We start from the raw sequence: 21,539 nt of genomic DNA on the forward strand, positions 1-21,539 counted from the left end.
GGGGCTTCCTCCCCTGAACCGCTCTGCTCTGCCACAGATTGCCTCGGGGTGTGGGGGTGGGTGTGTGTGCGGTGGGGGGGACCAGGGGGGACACGGACACTGTGCATCTAGCGAGGTAGCTCTCTCTCTAGTGCAACTGTAATTGCCAACAAGCCGTAACAGCAACCATCGATCGGAGGAGCACCCGGTGTCTATACAGTATTTTGATACAAACTTATCCTCCCCAAGAAAGTCAATCGCTAATAAAGCAAAGCCAGCAGCAGGACAAGCAGCACCGGGGCAGAGGAGATCCCCCCTTTTGGGGAGGGAGCGGGTAAGTAGCACAAGAACGTCCTGCGGGAGGAGGAAAAACGGAGAAGCCTTTCCCAGTTCCGACTTCCCTCACCCACGAGCTCTCCGGCCTGATCACGCTGACTTCAGCAGCTAGGAGCATCAAGGTCCACAGTCACCAGTGCCAGCAATACGGCACCGGTGCCACGAGCCCAGGTGCCGCTGGAAGTGATGTCAGATACAGAAAACCCTGTGGTAGGTTAGAAAGTCCTGGTTTAAATTTAGTCACTTAGCCAAGATCAGTCTGATCTGTTCTAGTCTTCCTGTTTAACGGTGCCTCACCTGGAGCACCACTGCTGATCCTTTCAGCTCTTCCTCATGGATGGTGCGTCCCTCTTGGCAGGAAAACGGACCGCTGACCCGATACAGAGCGACTGAGCGGTCAAAGCGAGGAGGGGATACCTCCTCAAAAGACCACCGAAGGCCAGCCGAGACCCCCGCGCGTGCAGAGAGGGCATCTGATGCGTCAGGGTTACGCAATGCTACACACACGCATCAGATAGTTTGAATATGTATTAGGTAGGAGTAGTTTAATAAATTAGATGCAATTGTTACTGTATAAAAGGGACAAAAGGGACAAATCCGGCCTGCTTGATTTGTGCAAAGTCCACGGAGCACCCTGCGCAGAATAAAACAGTATCTCTCCCGCCTGTGTGAGATTGGTCTCTTGCACACCGTGTACCGAATCCGCTTTTAGGACAACAGAAGCAAGCGTGTGGCTTTTTCCAGGGTTTATGGGATGCCAAGGGGAAGAGAGGGAAGAGCTTGCTTGTTTCTGCTTGTTCTTTTTTAAGTACTTTTCCCTTTCCTTTTAGCAGGCGGCCACTGCTTTAAAGAACAAGGTGCTTTCTCAAAGTTAAAAGAACGCCCATCTCAGTTAAAATAAAAACCATTTTTGTTTAGATTTCATTAACCCATGTTCTTTATCATCAAAAATGATTTTCCAAAATGGATGCACATCTTGCCCGTAATTCTGTAATGGCATTTTCCGGACTGAGACATCAAAATGTCTTTGTGTGTAGGTTGTAGCCTCAGCCAGCCCAGCTCTTGCAGGGTAAAGGCCCTTTCTTATGCAGCTGCATCTAAGATCAGGGAAGTGGGACATCCTCCTCCTCCTGACAGAACCAGTGCTAAAGAAGATCAACTCATGGATATTTTCCATCTGGTCAACTCGCTAGCCATTCCCTGGTCCTCACCGCTGTCCATCTCATTGTACAGCCCCCCAGCAGAAGGGACCGAACCCTGGTGCACTCAGCCTGTACCACGGTTTGTGGGACAGGACTGAGGAGAACACTGTAAATGGAACCAGTTTCTCAACCCCATTTCTTCTTGGAGGGAAGGCATTCTTTCACTGCTGATGGGAGTCCGGGAATGAATACAGAGGCAGATAGGATGGATAATCCGTGCACCATGGTGGGAACAAGCCAAACAGACCCCGTGTTGCATTATCATCTGACTCTTTTAGAACATCGCCTCATTCTGCCAGACACGTTACCCCGTCAGACGGCCGCACGTCACTACTGCTAAAGTAACAACCAGTAACACAGTGTTATGTGCTAGACCAGCATTGTGCGTGTAGGTGCTGACGGTGCCTCAGCTCAGGAGAGGGCTGAAGAATGATGGTTTATTGCAAATGCGCTAGCCTGATGGCAAAAAGCTGCCTGAGCGTGCCCTAGGCACATCTGAAATCTTAACTCCCAGCCTCATCCCACTACCTATCAAAGGCATAAATAATTACACAACTTGTAGCAGAGTGGTAAAATCTAATCCAAAACATTTTCACCAATTTTGACCTTTTTAATGCTCTGAAGCATAGGGCAGCAGTCCATCCAAGACTAGAAACCTCTACTTCTTCTTCTTCTTGGAGGAAAGGAGTGTTTTCTGCCAGGGTAAGACTGATTAAAATAACACACAGTGCCAAGCTGATGCTTGCTTTATTAGAGTCTCATACAATGATTTTCAAATGTAAAATTCCCGATTTATGACACTCAAGGATCAACATCGTAAAGCTTGTCGCTCTTTTTTCCAAAACCTCTAGGTTGTGAAGAAAAAGACATTCTAACCCAACATCTTCAGTATGTTAATTTGAAAACGTAAACAAAGTAGAATTTCATTTTAAAGCATTTAATAGTAGAGACAAGCAATGTGTAAAGCTGAATTACAAAAGAAACAATACAACCCGACATTCATGCTACAAGTTTACCTTTCCACAACCATTAGTACTTCCAGGTCAGTTCTTTCCAACAAAGAGATGCTGTAGTGGCAAGAAGATTATGCTGGGGAAACAACAACAACAAAAATCCCCCACATTGTACCTAAAGTACTTCTCTGAGAATTGTAACAACAAGGTAATTTCTGTCCACCAGAAAGACACAACCCCAGCACAAAATAATACAGAGGAAGACCGAAAAAGCAGAGGAAACATAGAGAACAACCTGTGCCGTAACGGTCTAGTCTCAATAGTTAAGGGGACTGGCATACATTAGGATTAACAAGGAGTTTTATTCCTTCCAAAACTAACCCACCTATCAAACAAACAGTTACTGCCGACGTTCAACACCTGCTGTGCAGTGAACAGACCACTCTTGTTTCGACAGCTTTAGAGCACTCTTTTAGTCAGCAATGCCCAGCAACTGTTGGCGGGGCTACTTTCATTTCGGTTTAAAATGGTGTCTTTGGGAGTCAAAGTTACAAAGGCCACAGTTGCTAAGTGGGCAAATAAAGGCCATACTTGCCTTAAGGGGACTGAAGGTCCCTCCCAGGAAGGCCCCTCGAGAAGGGGGAGTGTGTAAAAGTCCTTTAGAAACTGGGCTGGAGACGGCACTCCACAGCCGATAAAAGCCACATCCTATGAGGGCTGTGACTGAGGTCAGTAACACCCCCCCAAACCCCCACCCCCCTTCCATTCCCCCCCCTCCACCCCGTGAGGAGTTTTTTCCCCAAAGACAGCCCAGAAGAGGAACATTTCCTGGCAATGCTGCACCTTACCACAAGACAAAAGGACACCCCTGAATGCTCCTTTGCCTTGGCACACTTTTTTGTTTAACCACAGAAAAGGGGGACCCATTCTTCAAGAGAACGTAGAATCGCCTGAACTGCCAGAATCAGGCACAGGCTCGGACAGAGCCAGGACTGCATCTGCTCGTAGCTGTAGTAGTTGTACCTTCTCCAGAACCTGGACAGGCCTCTTCCTTCTGACTCCACGTTTCCTTTGTTTACCATTTGGTCCAGTTGCTGCAGGAGCTGCACCGCACCCTCAGCCTGACCGGTTCCTGTTCTTTGTTCAAGGTTAGATCCCACAGGCGCCCCTGTCAGAAACAGCAGCAAGAACAAAAACACAAGCTCGCTCTCTCCACACTCCCTGCACACCCAACGGCAGACCCTGAAACCCAGAGGTCGGTCCAGACTCTGACTGACATCACGCCTGGGAGCTTTCAAAGCAATCACAGTGCAGACTGGTTTGGAGGTAGGCTCCCATCTCACAGCCCAGCTCTGAAAGAGCTACGTAGCCCGGCTCTATGGGTGGGAATTGCTTACAGCCAAAATCATTGCTGACCTGCCGCTCTATGGTGCTTCTAATTCCTAGTCTCACGTGCTGGAAAATACCAAACACCACTTCTAAAGGAAAACTATTATCGATGTCATCCTTGCAGCTTTTGACTTCATATGACCAATTCGAATGAAACAAGCCAGGAATTCCTTACTTACACAAACTCACCCGGTTACAGCCCACAGTAAGGGACGCTGGACTAAACTCACGCTCATCTTCTTTGCAGGAATTCTGAAAGGAAAAGGAACCCAAGAACTTTCACACCATGTAAAATTCTATTCTACAGGAGATCTTTGTTTCTTTGCTTGCTTGCTTGAAGAACTAAAAGGCAAGGTCTGCTCTCTTGTTCTGTGACTTTATTTTCTTGCCTGCTGCTACGAGGACTTTCTTCACCAATAGCTTTCTGCCCCTCCCTCCTCAGGACATTCCCAGGCCTAACATAAAGCTGGAATTCATTGACTAGGCTTTAATATAGCAGATAGTGAAAGAGGAACACCAGCTATGGCACCGACAGAGGTTTTAAAAAACATCGACAGAGGTGCTGTGGGAAATAACAGCCGCTGGACAATACAGGCCCCTAGGCATCAGCCCTGCTAAGACACACTCATAGGAAGCAGAGTAACAGGGCAGGGACAAAAGTGAAAAGTGCCAGAAGCAAGAGGTGAGCCAGGAATACCCATTCGCAAGGCTATCAGCAATACAAAGGACCACAAACAACAAAACCACCCTGGAAGCTTCTTTAGGAGAAAGTGAAACAACTTTGTCACAGAGATAAGAGAAGAGAAGAATAGATCCCTCCCTGATGGTGCTTCTCTTGCACTAAGCTCAGGTTCACGTGAAATTCCAAACTTTAGATGGCCAGAGATCTTGGCAGTTTAGTCTCAGAGCATTAACTAAGGTAGGAAAATTATCTGCAGTGACAGGCTGAGCGTCTCCCAGTTCCTTCTTCCTTGGACTTCTACTGGTGCTCTTGGTAAGCAGAAAGATGCACAGGCTCAACTCCAGTCATCCTGACCAGACAGCCTCCTGTCAAAATCGCAGGCCTGGAAGGCATTTGGATGAGAGCTGAAAAGGCAATCTATTCAACAGCCATGCGACTGCGGCACTTCCATGCTCCTCCTTCTGAATTGAGTGCCGATGCTGTAAAGTCAGTCCTACGTGTATACTAAGCAGACAGATTTCCTTCATGTTTTAACAAGAGCCTTCCCTTTTCGAGATGCACTCTAAAACACCAGCTGGATTTGGATCCAAAGTCATACACTGCTCATAAACTGAACAAGAGCCCTGGAGGAATGACCAGAAGAATCCTGAGAAAGCACAGGCGCTACTGAGATGGTTTTTTCCTAAACCTGATCTTTCTTCTCATCCTGAATACCAAAAGAAAACAAATGGAAAGCAAACCAAATGGAAGGCATGTCACAGAAGCACCTGGCTCTGATCTCCTAAAAAAGCACACGAGGGAGAGGTCATCTGCTCAGGATTCCATGCGGTGCTCCTGACATCTGGTCTGGTATTCATAAAGACACCAGTTTGTGTCTGGAGCTCCCTCTCACTGTAACAGTGCCCTGACTAGTGCAAATTGCAGGTACGAGTCATGGTGGCACAGGCATCTCTTCCGGAGAAGGTTCTTCTCACCTGAACTGGTATTTGCCGACTTGATGATTCACTCATCATAGTTCCAGACTACCTGGAAAGAGCTCAGGACATGTCCTCCCACATCAGTTAACACACTAGGAGGTTACGGTGATGGCTACCACCTACCACATCATTTCTCAGGGTCCAACATGCTAACCCGGAGCTCCAGCTTCCAAGGACCCTCATGTTTGGGAAATTCAGCCACTGTACAAGGAGCGGAGGCATTCTGGGGACAGCGATTATAGCAAAGAGGGGAATTTAAAAAAGCATCTTTCAGAGGATGACCTTATCCCACCAAGAGAGTGTTTGGAGCACCTGAGGAAAGAAGCCAGAAAGGGCATGTGTAGAGAGACCTGTCATTAATCCTGCAAAGGTGAGCTGAAGGGAAAAAAAAGGGATACAGGTTTTAGACACAAATCAGCCTACTTGTTTTAGAGAAGTTCTTCTGTACTGAAGGCTCCCGAGGAGTTACCAGGCAGTGTCCTTCCTATCTTGGAAATCCAACAAACCTGCCAAAAACCCCGCTTCTGAAAGAAAGTTTTGGGCTTACAACAAGGTGAGGGCTGTTTCAATACAGGGGTTTACCTGTGCAGGCTGAAGGGAACCATGCAACTAGCAGCACCTGAAATTGCAGGCCACTGTACATGCAGGGGATCCCTGCAGAGCAATTATGCTGAGACTGGCCCTTTGAAACCAGGCCTACAGCAGCAAGCAGGCAGCATGCCCTGGCCAGCAGGCAGCAAGCCCACAGATGATATTTGCGTAAAGGCTCAGCCAGTTGTGGAGAGGTCCAAAAGGTTTCTGAAATGGGGGCAGCACGTCATCATGCAGAAGCACGCAGAAACCTGGGCATCTGATGCAACTGTTCACCTCCCAAGGAACAGTGGGAGAAGAAGTTGTTCCTTTTATACCACCAGGCAACTTCCTTTGTGGACAACCCCAAGAGGAATAAGTTTGCCTCCTCAGAAAAGACTCTCTCCAAAGAGCTGGAGAGGGAAGGCGGCCAGGAAGGCAATAGCACGGCAGGGGTTTGAACTACATGCAGAATGGCTATCAGGATCCAGAAAATGGATGAAATGCACTGGGAGGATGGGCAACAGCCAGGACGAGGAGAACAGGGGGGTGAGGGAAGACCCTCTTACCTAAAGGGTGTGCCTAACAGCAGCTCTGTCAGAGCAGCCTTTTAGCTTGTGGGCTACAAGAGAAAGAATCTTGCCCTCCTGACAAAGTCTCTGGAGAACAGTAGGTTTAGAAAGCAACTGCCAATCCCTCTGGAACAATCCTGTCGTAAATCTGCCTTCTGATGACATACCGAGAAAAAAACATGACACTGTTTCAAGAAGAGGGAGATGCCTGCAAGGCCATCTGCACAGAGAAAGGACACTGCTGAGGAGTGGCAAGTACTCGCACCGAAGCCAGTGTCAAGGTGTCAGCACCCACTGTTGGCCCTTCATGGAGTTCTGCACAAAGGAGCATGTGAGGTAAAAGAGGACTGGAGTCTCTGAGAAGACAAGGCAGGGCAACCTTCAGGTTCAGCTCCGAGAGGATAAGCTCACCCCTAGAGCTTGTAGCTTCACGGTCAGAAAAGCCTGTGTTGGTTCCCGGTAAAACTCATCCCGTGGCTAAGTTTGATGAGCAGGAATCACAAAGGTCTCCATGCAGGTGATGCAGGTGAAAAGGGAAAAAAAGTTACCTGAAGGCATTTTTAGGCTTGCCACTTTAAGAACCTAGGACTAAACAGATGCTATTGTCTCTGAATATTCTGTAGCTTACCGTTTCAAATCCATGCTTTGCTTTACTCGTATGGCAAACACGCTCGGCTCCAGTTCTAAAAATAAGTCAAACGGGTAAGAACTGAGTTTACCAAAAGTCACAAAAAGGAAGCAAGCTTGTAAATGGCTGCTCAAGTATTTCATTAGAAAGCAGGGTTTTAGTACCTCCCTCTAAGCCAACAAGATAGATACCCTTCATCTGTATTTGTACTCATGTTTCAAAGCCTCATTTAAAAAAATGACAATAGGCACTCACTCCAGTATTAGGCTTTCTGCTTTTCTAGTAAGCTTAACAAGCAGTTGAAGAGAAAAACAGCGTGACGTGACAGGGAAAGGGGCATGAGCAGCAAGGTGAGAAAGCTTGCAAAGCCTACAAGATTACTGACACAAGGAGAAGGGCAGGTAGCAAAGAACCACAGAAAGATCTTACGAGACTCGGCCGCGGAGCAATAAAATGGCAGAGAGGTACAAAGTGGTGCACGTGGGGAAAAACAGTCCTGGCTTCACACACAAAGGCTCTAGAGCTTCTCAGCTGAACGCTTTAAACAAAACTGCAAAACACCGTCAGCAAAACCAGCCTCTTTTCCCACTGAAGCACGAAATCCACGCACGGCAGTGAAACAGGAGCGCTTTTTACAGCTCCCATTACTCGATGCTCAGCCCGTGCAAGCGCAGTAGCCACTCGGAAGCGACCGCTTTCACGGTCAGTGAAAGAAGGCAGGAAAAGAGCAGCCCCCCCCCTCTGAATTTAGGGTCTCCTAGGAACTCACGGCTACCGGCAGGCACCACACTGCAGGCTGTAGCTTCAACACGCTCACCTGCCGATTCTAAGTCCGTACACACGCCTGCCTGCATGAAGAAACCTGGCTTCAGGCAACCGACAGGTACCTGCTTTCGAGGACGTCCTCCTTTCTCCCAGCCTAGGGAAGGAAGCAGGAGAGCCAACGGGACGCGACTGCTCTGGAAACGCCGCTGCCGACCTCCCTGAAGCTTGACAGGCCTCTTGCCCCGGGGGCTGCCAAGAACGCCCGGGCAGGACTGCGTCGCAGCCCGCCACCGACGCCAGGCTGTGAGGGACACCCCCGGCGGCTGCGGGTCCCTGCGGGGACAGCCGGCAGAAACTCCTTTCTCTCCACAGCCGCACGTCTCCGCGGTGCCCGCCGGCCTCCGCCGGACAGCCACCAGCGGCAGGCAGTCCCCTGCTGCCCCCGCAGCCCCGGGGGCGGCAGGGAGGGGCCGGGGCTGGCCGGGCCTGCGGGGGGAAGGCCGGGACCCGGCGCCCCGGCCTGCCGCGAGGGGAGATGCCGCCACCGCCGCCGCCTCAGCCCCGCTGCCGGCCTGCGAGGCCCCCGGGCAGCCCCGGCGCTGGCGCCCGCCGGGCAGCCCACCGCTCCACGGACGGGGAGGAGCCCCCGCCACGGCCACCGGCCCCGCCGCGCCCGCCGCCCGCCCTTGCCTCAGGCGGGGCCGGGCCGGGGCTGCGGCCGGAGCGGAGCCGAGGGCAGCCGAGCCCAAACGAGAGGAGCCGAACCGAGCCGAGCGGAGCCGAGCCCAGACGAGATGAGCCGAACGGAGCCGAAGGGAGCCGAGCCCAAACGAGAGGAGCCGAACGGAGCCGAAGGGAGCCGAGCCCAAACGAGAGGAGCCGAACCGAGCCGAGGGGAGCCGAGCCCAAACGAGAGGAGCCGAACCGAGCCGAGGGGAGCCGAGCCCAGACGAGAGGAGCCGAACGGAGCCGAGGGGATGAGCCCAGACGAGAGGAGCCGAACCGAGCCGAAGGGAGCCGAGCCCAGATGAGATGAGCCGAACGGAGCCGAAGGGAGCCGAGCCCAGACGAGAGGAGCCGAAGGGAGCCGAGCGGAGCCGAGCCCAAACGAGATGAGCCGAACCGAGCCGAGCGGAGCCGAGCCCAAACGAGAGGAGCCGAACCGAGCCGAGGGGAGCCGAGCCCAGACGAAACGACAAGAGCCGAACGGAAAGGAGCGGAGCCGAGCCCAGACGAAATAAGCCGAGCCCAGCCGAAGGGAGCCGACCCCGGCCCGGGCGCCCCCTCCCTCTGCTCCAGCTCCCCACGCTGCTCTGCACTGGCTGCTGCTGCTGCGCTGCGGAGGCGGCTGCATTTTGGGGCTTGGAGCGCTTTGGGTTCCAGCGTGAGCCCGAAGCATCAGAGGAGTTGGCCTGTACCTCGTGGCAGGTCTTGCAGCTGCTTTCGGGGGGTCTGGGCTCTGCCCAGGCCTCTCAAGTCAACGTTGACTCTGGTGCCTAATGACAGTATGCTGGCAGTGGCCCTGGTAGCTCAGCCCTTTCTCTCCCCAGTTGCGATGATGTCAGCAAAAAAGGACTGTTGTGGTTTCAGCCCAGGCGGCGACCAAGCACCACGAGGCTGCTCGCTCACTCCCCCGCCGCCACCATCTTTGTCCAGAAACAGGACCGAAGCCTCTCCCCGAGAGTCACGTCCCGACGGTGCTCCGCGAAATCTAGAGTCCCCTCGGACGCTGGCGGCAGCAAGCTAGGAAAATCCGAGTGCCAAAGCCCACGGAGTTTCTGCTCTCAGCTCCAGGAAAGAGTCCTGTTCATCCGTAAGAGGGAAGCCAGCGTCACCCTTGCAGGGCGGGAAACAAGGCTTATCTGATCGAGGCCGGAGCGCCGCGTGAAGCCAGAGCGCAAAGCTGGACAGAACCGGGGGGGGCAGGGGGGAAAGCCCGGCCCGGCCCCTTGGGAGCCCCGAGGGCCCCCGGGGAGCGCAAAGCCGGGCAGCTGCCCTTCCTCACGCTCCCGGCCAGCTCCTCCCTGGAAAAGCGGGCACCGGCCTCCTCAGCCATCCCGGGGGCCCGGCCGGGAAGACCCCCGCCAGGGACAGCCCCGGGCGGTGCTGCCCAGAGCCCACCCAGCCCCGCCGTCCTCCCCTCCGCGGCACCCACCCCTTCTCCCCCGTGGGTTTGTCCCCGCGGCAGCTGCAGCAGGATCGCGCCGCTTTCCATCCCCAGCGTGCGGGGCAGGGCTGCCCAAACGGAGCCCGAGGGGTCGCGGCCCGCGGGCCGAGACCAGCGGAGAGCCGCCAGGGAAACCGCCGCCTCCGTCCATCGCACGGACGGGAGCCGCAGCAGCCGGAGAACGCTCCCGAGTCGTGCCGCTCCCAGGGCAAGCCCAGGCACCGCTTCACGCGTGGGACGTGCCGTCCCGAGAGCGGGGCTAGCCCAGGGGCGGCGGGGACAGGCTGGCCAGCAGCGCCGAGCCCGAGGCAAAGTCTGCCGTGGGTGCAGCCGAGGGCTGGCGCGGCCTGAGTCCTGGCTGGCCCTCGGCGCCGCTGCGGAGCGCCGGAGCCACGAGAACCGGCTCGGTCCCTTCGCGTCGGTGTCCTTGGAACCGGCTCGGTCCCTTCGCGTCGGTGTCCTTGCCACCGGCTCGGTCCCTTCGCGTCGGTGTCCTTGGAACTGGCTCGGTCCCTTTCTGTCGGTGACCTTGGAACCGGCTCGGTCCCTTCGCGTCGGTGTCCTTGGAACCGGCTCGGTCCCTTCGCGTCGGTGTCCTTGCCACCGGCTCGGTCCCTTCGCGTCGGTGTCCTTGCCACCGGGGCAATCGCTGCCAGAGACGCGGGGCCCCCCGGGCCGCTCCCCGGCCCCTGGCAGTGTCCCTCTCCATCTGCCCGCCCGCCCCTGCCGTGGGCAGGAGGTCTCCGCGCCCGCGCTCCCCCGGACGAGGAGCTGCAGCGCCCGGTGCGCGGTGCCGAGGGGCCGGCTCCTGCCCACCATCACCTGCGGCTGGAGGAGCCGCACCGCGCCCGCAGGCAGCGCTGCCCGCCCTGCCCGCCCATGCCGCTGCGCCCGACCGCCTCCGCTCGGCTCGGCTCGGTACGGCTCGGCAAAGCTCGGCTCCGCTCGGCTTCGGCTCGGTACGGCTCGGCAAAGCTCGGCTCCGCTCGGCTTCGGCTCGGTACGGCTCGGCAAAGCTCGGCTCCGCTCGGCAAAGCTCCGCTCGGCTTCGGCACTTTTTTAGGTAGCTCCGGGTTTTCAGGTAGCTCAGCCCTGGGCTCCCAGACCTCGCCTGGGCTATGCTGTAGTTGGGCCTGTCTCCAGCCCTGTCTCTGGCCCCGTCTTCTGGGTGGACCTTGGACCCATGTTGTAGCCCTGCCTCCTGCTGCTCCGACTGGGTGGGCCCTGGACCTGGTTCATCCCCTGGCTGTGTCTGGGGCTGTCGATGGACCCCATTACCAGCACCCAGCCCTGCTGAGACCCTGTGGGACTGTGCCCTGATGGGTGAGGGCACAGCCCCGGTTCCCCTCACTGGCTTCCTCTCTGTTCTTTGTGAAGTTCAAACCCCTCGTCTTGTTTTTCCTCACCATACGTCCCGATTCTCGGTTTTTCCTGCACCCTACCTTTCTTCTATATTCTCCCCAGGGTATACTTCCAGCTGCTTTGGGGTTTTTTTCAGGTTTGAATTATCTTTTTACGACACCTTATCCTCCCATTTTTCCCCATTCATGTCCAGCTGTCTTTTAAACCCCTTCTCAAAGCCCCACTTATTGACTTTATCCTTTGCCAGGCCCAGCTGCTTTTCATTCTGAGGGTTGTTCTCCATGAGGCCTTTTGAGTTTAGGCTATAAAATCCAAAGACAAGAAAGCATCTTGCCACACTTGGTCATCTCTTACATAGTCCGCCCTAACCATGGCCTGAAAATTTTCATCTTCTAATTAATTTTTTATGTTCCTGGAAAAAAACCCACTGCTACCTTCTGGAATTTCTTCACCTGCAATTAATTTTCTGTGATGTGTCACTGGACCTAAAAACAGAGAGGCTGGCATTGATCTGATCTGTCTTACTGTTAAGAAATACTTGCTCCCAGTATGAAAAGAAGTATCTCTGCTCCTGATTTCTGACTCAAGACATTTCGTAGCCCACATGCTGCTCACCAAAGACGCATCAATCATCACACATCAGGCAGGAGTGACCTCCGCGGGTAGTTACGAATTCCCACACTGAGATATCGCTACGTGGTGTGAGGCGTATGGCTTGACCTGAAGATCTCTCCCACTCACAAAGCATGCCGGTCCTCCACGCATTTAGACCTACTGCTCTCATAAAATGCAGCATCTTGTGCCCTATCAGCATCATGTTGAAACTAGGCACGGTTATAGAAATGATAACTTTATACTGTTTTGTTAAAGTTAAGATTAAATAAAGGGCTAAAGGACTTAGATACAATAGTTTAAAAGGATAAATGCCAACCTCATGTTTAGTAGCTGTCTTAAGAAGGGACAGGCAACTTCCCCCTTAGCCCAGATATTACTCCGCCATTAAGAGAAGGACCAGTGTCACTTATTATCCCTTGTCGAAGCAGTCTCCTGGAGGAGCAACCTGAATGTTTTGCTATGCTAGGATTAGGCTTGCCCGAGTAAGCACAACTGCACGTACTCCACGTGCCACTCAGAAAGGAGCTGTGATGAAGGACAGAGCCTACACACCACATGAACACATTCACATACATAAACATACCCTGGGCTTTAGATTAAATGGAAACAGAGGGTTGAAGGATTCTTCTAGGGACTTCACTCTTCTTCCTGCCTAGCTAATTCATTTCTATTGCAAGTTTAAGCTTGATTTCCTAAACTCAGTTGACAAGGGACTTTCTCAGAAAAAATGCCAACTAGGCAATACGTTATCAATTGTGCCTTATTCTCTAAGGGAAATAGAAAAGCTGAGCTCCTCTCGCACGTCCAGCACTTCATAAAACAATCCACCCTACAGCTTAATTGACGCCTTACTAGACATAATGCCTTATGACTCAGCTACCTTAATGAAAATAACTATATATGCATATGTCCTTGTACATCTTAAAACTCAGCATGTTTCCTATGTCACAGATACAATTATGCATACAGTACACCGCATAAGCCTAACTGGAAATGGAGTGAAGATTGAGGTAAAATGACTGGATCCCATGGAAAAATTGAGGAAACCGATACTTCTCAAAGCCTTTGTATGCATTTGTGGCTTGAAACACCTCAGCTTTCTCTTAGGTGGCAAGGGATGCTGTCTCAACTTTATCAGGTGTTCTACATGGTATGGAGGAAGTACAAGAACAGATACTCCAAATATGGATGAATTCAGCATTTTTTAAATTTTATTTAATCAGTAATCAGGCAAACTTAATCTGACACCAAAACCCACATCTTGTCACACTTACTTTTGAAATACAGCATACCCAAAGGAGGGAGGAAATTGTTTTAGTGTGATTTATAACAGTAACGAAGAGTTATATTCTTTTTGGTAATGACACTGTGCAACACATTTTCTGTTTGGGGAGTAAGCTTCTGAAGTATTTTAATCTGCCTCATCTACCGTTACAGATTTCAGCAAAACTGCACAATCCTCACAAGAATTAGGACTGTATATAAATCCAGTAATAACCCACAATCATCTCTCCATTTTGGTTGTATTTATGCTGGAGATGCTAGGCTTCTTCAAACTTCCACCAACCAGTGGAAATTTGCCAAATATATAACCCAGTGGGCCATTTAAAGGGATTTTGCTGTGAATTATGACTGCTACATTTGTGGGCAGCTTTCAGTACCAGAGACTGGAAAGGGAGAGGCAGAGTGTGAAGAGCAGGGAGCGCAGCTTTCACCCTGAGACCTTCCACGTATTTGTTCATGATCTACAGAAAATGGATGAGCTGGACGGCATAAGCTCTCTGTGCACAGATGGAACGGCACTACTTAAAACCAGTCCTTGCTTTGGCAACTGGGGGAGACGTCGATCCTGGCTCTTAAGCTGGCAGAGGCTGCCTGAAGCCTTGTTTAAGCTGGTGTCTGTACAATCAAGCCATTGTGGTTTACCTAGGTAGTGCGTGGCAGCTGAGCTGCAGCAACAGACTGTGCACGCTCTTTGCCCATGAGATGAAATGCATTAGCTTTAACTTCTTGCATCCAGACTACTTGCCAGATGGATTCCTAACAAAGAGCAGAACCGAACTGCTGAATTACTTTACATATGCTTGGAAAGCCTGGGAAAAAATAAACACGAAAGAAGTAACTAATGGGAACTGAGAGATGCATTTCTGAGTGCAACAGACTCCATCTTTATTTCAAAATATCTCTGTACATTACAATTCTATTTAAAAAAAAAGAAGTCAAAAGTCAAAGCAGTTTCCCACGCTAAGTGAAATATCAGGTCTAATTTTTCAGATAATCAAAAAGAGAGGCTGTGTTTTCACTCAGCAGATCTCATGGCCTGTTCCTATCTGAGCATACTGCTCAATAGCAACATAGAACGTGTTAAATTAAAGCTCTTATTGTGCTCATCACCATGAAGCAGGATTTTTTGAAGAACCACTGTTAGAAGCAAACTGATCTTCCTTGCAAAGTCAGGTTGTCCCTTCTTCAGGTGGAGTTTGCTCTCAGGCAACCTGGCCATCCTGGGAACAACACCAGGTCAGCCTCCTACCTGCTGGTCCCCTCTTCTCTGACAAGAAGAAGCCATCCTGTGTATAACTAAGAACCCGACGATTTCCTTCCCATGGGTTGCACACTAAAATATCAAAGAACTCTGATGGTGGTCTTAGCCCATAGCTGAAACATTAGGAAGTTCATTTCTGGAAATTCAAACACATTCTTTAGCTTGCGTAACATTTATATCAAAACAAAAGGACACTCAAGGCAGGCAAAGCTAAGAATGTGAGCAAGAAGTGGACCATCTGTGGGCTGGTGTGTGGCCGCCTCTGTGGCTGCTAACACTCAATTCCAGCTGGACCTGTCAGCTCCTTCCTTGTAAGCATGCTGTCAGTGCAAATTGACAGGAGTCCCTGGGATTCAAGCCTCAGAATGTATTCCCTTATGCAACGCTAATTGTTCACAACAGGACAGATATCGCAGGAGAAGATGTTTGACTAATTGCATATCAAATTGCACCCAAGCCAAAAACCCGTCGCAGAGGAGGCAGTATGTAATTTCAGATAGGGTGAAATGGGATCACGTCTATGCATGAACTCAGCCACATAGGTTCTGCTTAAATTCTCACCGTAAATACTCAGCAGAATTTGCAAGGCCATAAGGCAGTGCTCTGCGTGAATGTGAATTGCATCCATAGCATGTAGGGGACTGTGTCTTGTATAATTCATGGGAATAGCCACACGGGGTCATACCAAAGGTTCGTTCAGCTCGGCGTCCTGTCTCTGAATCTGAACAGTGAAAGATGTGTAGGAAAAAAGCATAAGAAATGCAATAAGCATAGCATGCTCCTTCCCCTGCTGTACCCTCTATACCGACAGTCACTAGTTCAGGGATTTCTGGAGGCTGTTCCTGCTTCCTAGAGCTTAATGGCCCACGAGAGACCTTCCTTCCCTGATTCTGTCTAATTGCTTCTTCAACCCATTCATACTTGTGCTATCCAAAACATCCTGTGGCAAGGAGGTGCACAATTTAATTACGTATTGTGTGCAGATGTTCTTCTTTTCCTTTATTGTGATTAATAATTTCATGTGTTGCCTGCTAATTCCCGTGTATAAGAAAGAGCAAACAATCTTTCCTTACTCATTTTTGCAGTTTTCACTTCCTCCCGTAGATTGCTGTATATTATTTGGAGAAAATGAAAACTCAAACTGACTCATCTCAGATATTAAGGTGATAAGAGATCACACCTATTTGTTAACTTCCAGCTGTATCTTCATAGTGGGTCTGTTCTGAATTCCAGGTACAAGAAATGGTCTCTCTGTAGTATTCAGGCTTTGAATACAAATTACAGCATGAACCTGCCTCCAGCGTTATTATCCATTGGGCTACTGGGATTTAGAAACTCTTTGTGTCTTGTCTGGTTACTATGGCCATTCTCAAAGTCTGTTATTTCTATGCTTTGTACCAGATATGTAAGTATAAGGCTATGCTTTGGGTTGCCCTCAAAGGTATACAGCATTTCAACGAAAATCTCTCCATGTTCAGACACAGAGGTTTCAACAGACCCCCAGATGCAAAGACCAAAAAGAACCCCAAAACCATGGAAGAAAATCAACCCTGCCCCCCCCTTTCTCCTTGTCTTCACATGTAATATTGTGCAAAATGCTGCTATGAAGGTCTCCCTCTGCAACTGCTCCACCCGTCACTGGATTCTCCATCTTATTCAAAGTCTCACATATATCTAGTCTCATTTTATCCCATGTACCCGTCTCCTAATAGTGTACCAGATGCATCCTTCTGATTGCTTGTCATGGGCAACAGTCATTTTTTCTTTCTCAAGGGAAAGCTGTATTCATACATCAATTCTCCACCTTCATGCCAGAGACTCTCTCCCTTAATTCTTGTTTTCGAAGCCCCTCATACAAAATGCACAATGGGCAGGGAATGCCAGAGAATCACAGCACCTGTGTTTTGTATTCAGCCAGCACTAGCTTGAGTGGATGTGCAAAAGCACAAGCCTAGACTTTTGAGGTCCCCAGCCCTCAGCACCCTCATAGCTCTGTTTCTGCTACATACTTTTTTCCCCTTGCCATGTCTGACTATCACTGTTAAGTTCTTAAAGGCAGGAAAGGAGTGATATTTACAGTGCTTTGTTTCCTATTGCCAGTGTCTGCGACAATTAACATGAAAATGCACCCTGTCAGTGGTTCACTTCAAGTGTGGAGCATTGCTGTTCCTGTCAAGGGGAAAGAACCTAGTGCAGTTCCAAAGAGCTTGGGTTTTTTAAGCCCCTTTTTAAAATTGCATTTCCATAGACAGCAGAATATTTAGTTCAGTTATTCTGTGCAAACTGAATCAAACCTTCCTGTTGTTGCTCTCTGTGATCAATAAGAGGTGCATCATTTGAGAGGAGTAGTTATAGTGCCCAGTGTGGAAGTTTGGTTTATACCATTTATATATTATTTATATATTATCGGTGTGAGCGAGGGGGTTCTGAAGAAACTACCAGACAATCGGTATGCAAGGATGACAGCCACAGGGGACAACAAGCTGCAGGTGACCATGGCTGCATAAGGAGCTTTAGCCCTTCTTGGCCAACCTGCTGTACCTACATGTTGCCCTCTACCTGAGATAATGGCATGGCTCCAAGCATACGGCAGGCCTTAGCACAAGATGAGTATTAGCCAAAATCTGAGCAGGAGCTGGGTGACCAGTTGCAGCTCCATGGGTCCCTTCCAACCTCCAGCCTCCTGTGCAACTCTGTGCCTTGCTTTCACTCCTAAAGCACCTGAACTCAGCCCTCATGCCCGCCAGCAAGGATGCTGGGACAAGGCACGATCCCAAACTCCTCCCCGAGGGGTCATCCCCAAACAGCAGCTCCCCGCTCCAGAACAGCCGATGGCGGACACACTCAGAAGAGAGAAAATATCGTTTTATTGAGAACATCAACTGCGGTGGGGGGTGGGCCCAGGACTCACAGGGGTTCAGCCGGTAACAGGAAAACGGCACCTACAAGGACAGAGTCAGAGAGCACTGCTGAATGCACAGCGGCAGGAAGAGGCAGGGTTTGGTTGCCCTCTCTTTGGGGAACACCGTTGACGAGGAATTGCTCATAGCCCAGAAGAGAGCGAGCTATGCCTGGCATTGCCGAGGGGAGGGCTCTGGTGCCTTATCCCCACGGGGAATGCCCCTAGAGAGCTGTGCGCGCGCAGAGATGCACAGGGCCCCTGTGCCACGCAGCAGGGCTCGATGGGGAGCCCCTGGGGAGCGGCCACGGGGTTCTTGCCAGACCCTGCGCAGCAGCAGAGCCTGGTACGCACCTGGGCTTCTCGACCTGCCGGACCTTCCTGCATCTTTTCCGTTTGCGATCCCCCAATACGTTTTCTCTCTTCCTCCTCTTTTTTTCTGCACAGCTTTCGTCTCCCCAGGCCTGTTTCCTCCTTCGGTTTCTTCTCTTTTCCTTGTCCCGAGGAGAGCCTGCAAACCTTTCCATCCCACAGTGTGCTTAGATAGGTAAGGCCACGATCCAGCGGAGACAGTTCTGATTTTAACCCAAAGTGACTCGTTTTACCTTCTTTCCTCTGAAACGCTGCCCAGTTGTTGCGGGCGTGGCAGGGGCTCTGCTGTGCTCTTGAGGGTGGCTGGAGGCAAAGCTGGAGGTGCCTAAACCAGAATTGTTGGAGTTAAGGGGTGGCAAGGGACGGCCTGGAGTAGTAAGGGACTGCTTGCCAAATTGCCACCTTAGCTCTCCGGGGAAGATGCTGCTTCGCATCGTCCACATTTTGCACAGTCCACCCACCCCAAAACAGACTTGATGAAACTGTGATGAAGTAGGATCTGAGCAAAAGCCCTCTCAAGTTGACAGCTACTCCCCGCTGTCTTTTTGTAGGTATTTGGTTGGATTAAGCACATGCCTAATGCATTTGAGAAAGGACCTTTCCAGTTTTCCGTACAATGTATGATTCCGTGGGGGAGGAGGAGGAACCCCAAACGCACAAGCCATCGGCTGGCCGGAGGAGGCCCAGCAGCTACTTGGCCTCCTCAGAAACTACCCTCCTACCCGAGAGACGCTGTCACGGTGCTTGTGGAGCAGAGCTGACATACCTCTGTCGTTTTGGACTCCGCCACCATGTCTCCCCCAGCTCCTTTGAGGACGTCCAGAGAGGGGGATGCATGCAGAATGGCTTCTGCCTGGTGGCCCTGGTCTCCTCTGCCTGCAGGGCCACTTTGCTCTTCCAAACGCAGGTCTAGAAAGCAAAACCATGTGCAGCAGTGAAGCCTTTGGAAGTAAGGCACACCTAAAGCAAAACCCACCCCAAGCCCTACACTGGTTTTCTTCTTGACGTTGAGGTTTCTGGTATCCAGAGCCCCAGCCTGGGACAGCCCTCAGTTCCTCCTCATACCTCTGGCTCCGTCCGTGGGGGCTGGCGACTCCCCAGCTGATGGACAGGAGCGGCCAGCCACCTCCTCCCCAACGATGTCGCCGCAATTTTCAATCATAAACAGCACCAGCGTGTTCACCTGCACACATCAAACCCTTGGTCTCAACCCAGCTGCCTGAAGTTGTACCAAGCAGCCTTTCTCACTCCCGACCCTTGCCTCTGCACAGATGGCTGTGGCTGTGGGGCTGCCTTTGCGGGCAGCCACCCCACCGGCATTTGCTCAAGGGAGGAGGCAGCCAGGGACCTCTGAGCAGCCAAGCTCGGATGGGCCGGCAAGGCTGCAGCCGGCTTGCCAACACAGCGCACCTTCTCGGTCACCTCCAGCATGGCCTGGAGCGGGAGCAGGTCCTCGTTGGGTGGGCTCAGCAGGTTTGGCCCAAGGCAGATGGCCAGGTTGCTGCAGCTCATCCTGCTGGTGGCTGCGTTGTGGCCGATGTGCTGGAGGAGGGACAGCAGCCGCTTGAGGAGGAAGAGGTTGGCTGCAGGCAACTTCTCGGCCACCCTGAGGGAACAGGGACACCAGGTTGACAAAGCAGATTTTGCCCAGGCCTGTTGTCCAAGGCAGGGGGGAGCCAGCGGCTGAGTTGCGCAGCTTTCCAGGTGCTCTCAGCCAGCGGTCAGGGCTCCTGCTCAACAGGCAGGCTGCTGCCCGCACTTACGCTTTCAGCTTGGAGACCTTCTCCTCCTTGCTGGTCCTCTCCATGGCTGCCACCCAGTCCTCGTAGAGGTGGGTCACCAGCAGCTTGTCGGGGATGCTTCGGAGGAAGTCCTGCAATGCCAAGGGCTCCGGGTGAGCCTTTGAAGTTTCCAGGCCGGCCAGGAGCTCCTCCAGCCGCAGGTCAGCAGCGCTCACCTTCAAGACGGCGGCCAGCAGGAGTGCAGGCTGGCTTCCCAGGTCAACATTGGCGTCGCGGTCCAGGGCCTCCCGCAGCTCCCGAAGTTCCGTCCCGCTGGCGGCTTTTCGGAATATCCCCTCCGTCGACGGTCCTTCCCGGTGCAGGACAGCCAGCAGCTCCTGCAGGAGAGGCAGGAGGACAGTTGCTTGGCTGAGGAGCTGCCTTCCGACAGCAGTGGCCAGAGCACTGCCCCAGAGCGGGCTCCTTGCTGGGGGTGAAGAGCCCAAGCCGCCATCCCCGGAGCTCCTGGGGACGCCCGTGTCCCCTGTGCAGCAGCCGGAGGGAGGGCTCCCACCGCCTCTACGGAGCATCTGGAGGGCTGGGGACCCCCCCGGCCAGGCTGGCTTACCTGGATGGGCCGGGGCAGGGAGCCGTCCTCCCCGCAGAGGGCTGCCAGGGGCTGGCCAAAGAGCGCCCTGCTGCAGCCGGAGCCCGCCTGCCCTGGCGCCTGGGCAGTGGCCGGGGTCCTCCGATGAGCAAAGGGCCAGGGCAGCCCCCTCCTCTTCCTCCTCCTGCTGCTGCTCCCTCCTGCTGCAAAGGAAAGCAGAGTAAGAGCCTGTCAACAGAGACCGCCAGGCCAGCGCTCCCGGGGCCTGCCCTGCCCGCAGCGTGGTGCTGAGCGGTGCAGCAGGACGGGCAGGGAGCCAGCAGCTGGAACTCTGAGCTCCGGCTCAGCAGCTCCAGTTGGGAGGCTCCTGAGAGCCGGCTCGCCACCAGGAGAGGAGAGCCTGGCCCAGCCCTCGCCCTGTCCTCCTCCAAGCCATGGGCAGCAGCAGAGGCTCCGTGTCCCCGCAGAACCACGTCCAGCGGCCGCTGCCCAGCGGGTGTCCTTCCTCCTGGAGGTGACGTCCTGCCTCGGGCTGCCCAACCTGCATGGCGACACTCGAGGGACAAGTGAGCACAGCTCCAGCGCTTGCAGGAGCTTACCGTTCTTCCCGAAACTCACCCGGTGCGTGGCAAAGTCCCCCTCCGTTGCTCGGCGGGACCGTCGGAGGCCCTTGCTTGGGACCAGCCTGCAAGAACCAGGCCGCGCTCAGAGAGCAGCCCCGCAGCGCAAAGGGCCGCCGGCGAGCTGCCAGCTGGCACCAGCAGCCTGAGCGCGGCAGAGCCGGGACCCTCTGCCCTCCTGGGCTCTCTGCCCCGCGGGGCAGGTTTCCCCCCAGCACCGCCGGCGAGGATGTGCCGGCATTCCCGGTGGCTCCCCAACCCTCTCCGCTCCCCGAGTGGCACCACCCTTCCCTCCATCCCTCACCCCACTGGCCGCACGTGCCGGCACAGCCAGAGGTGGGCGAAAGGCAGCCCTTCTCACCTCGGCCTGGCCCTCCATCAGCCTCTCCAGGCTCCCGGCGCTGAATGTCCTCCACTGGGCAAGAGAGAAGGAGCGGAGGCAGGTGAGCAGCGATGCCTCTGCCGCTCGCTCGGCTGGAGGACCAGGGCTCGGGGGCAGAGCCCAGACCGGGCAGGCACTCACGGCGTGGCGGCGGCCCAGCTCCTTCTCCAGGAGCCTGACTGACGGGACAGGCGTC

Source organism: Haliaeetus albicilla, chromosome 31, assembly GCF_947461875.1.
Source record: "Haliaeetus albicilla chromosome 31, bHalAlb1.1, whole genome shotgun sequence".
In the NCBI taxonomy this organism is placed as follows: domain Eukaryota; kingdom Metazoa; phylum Chordata; class Aves; order Accipitriformes; family Accipitridae; genus Haliaeetus; species Haliaeetus albicilla.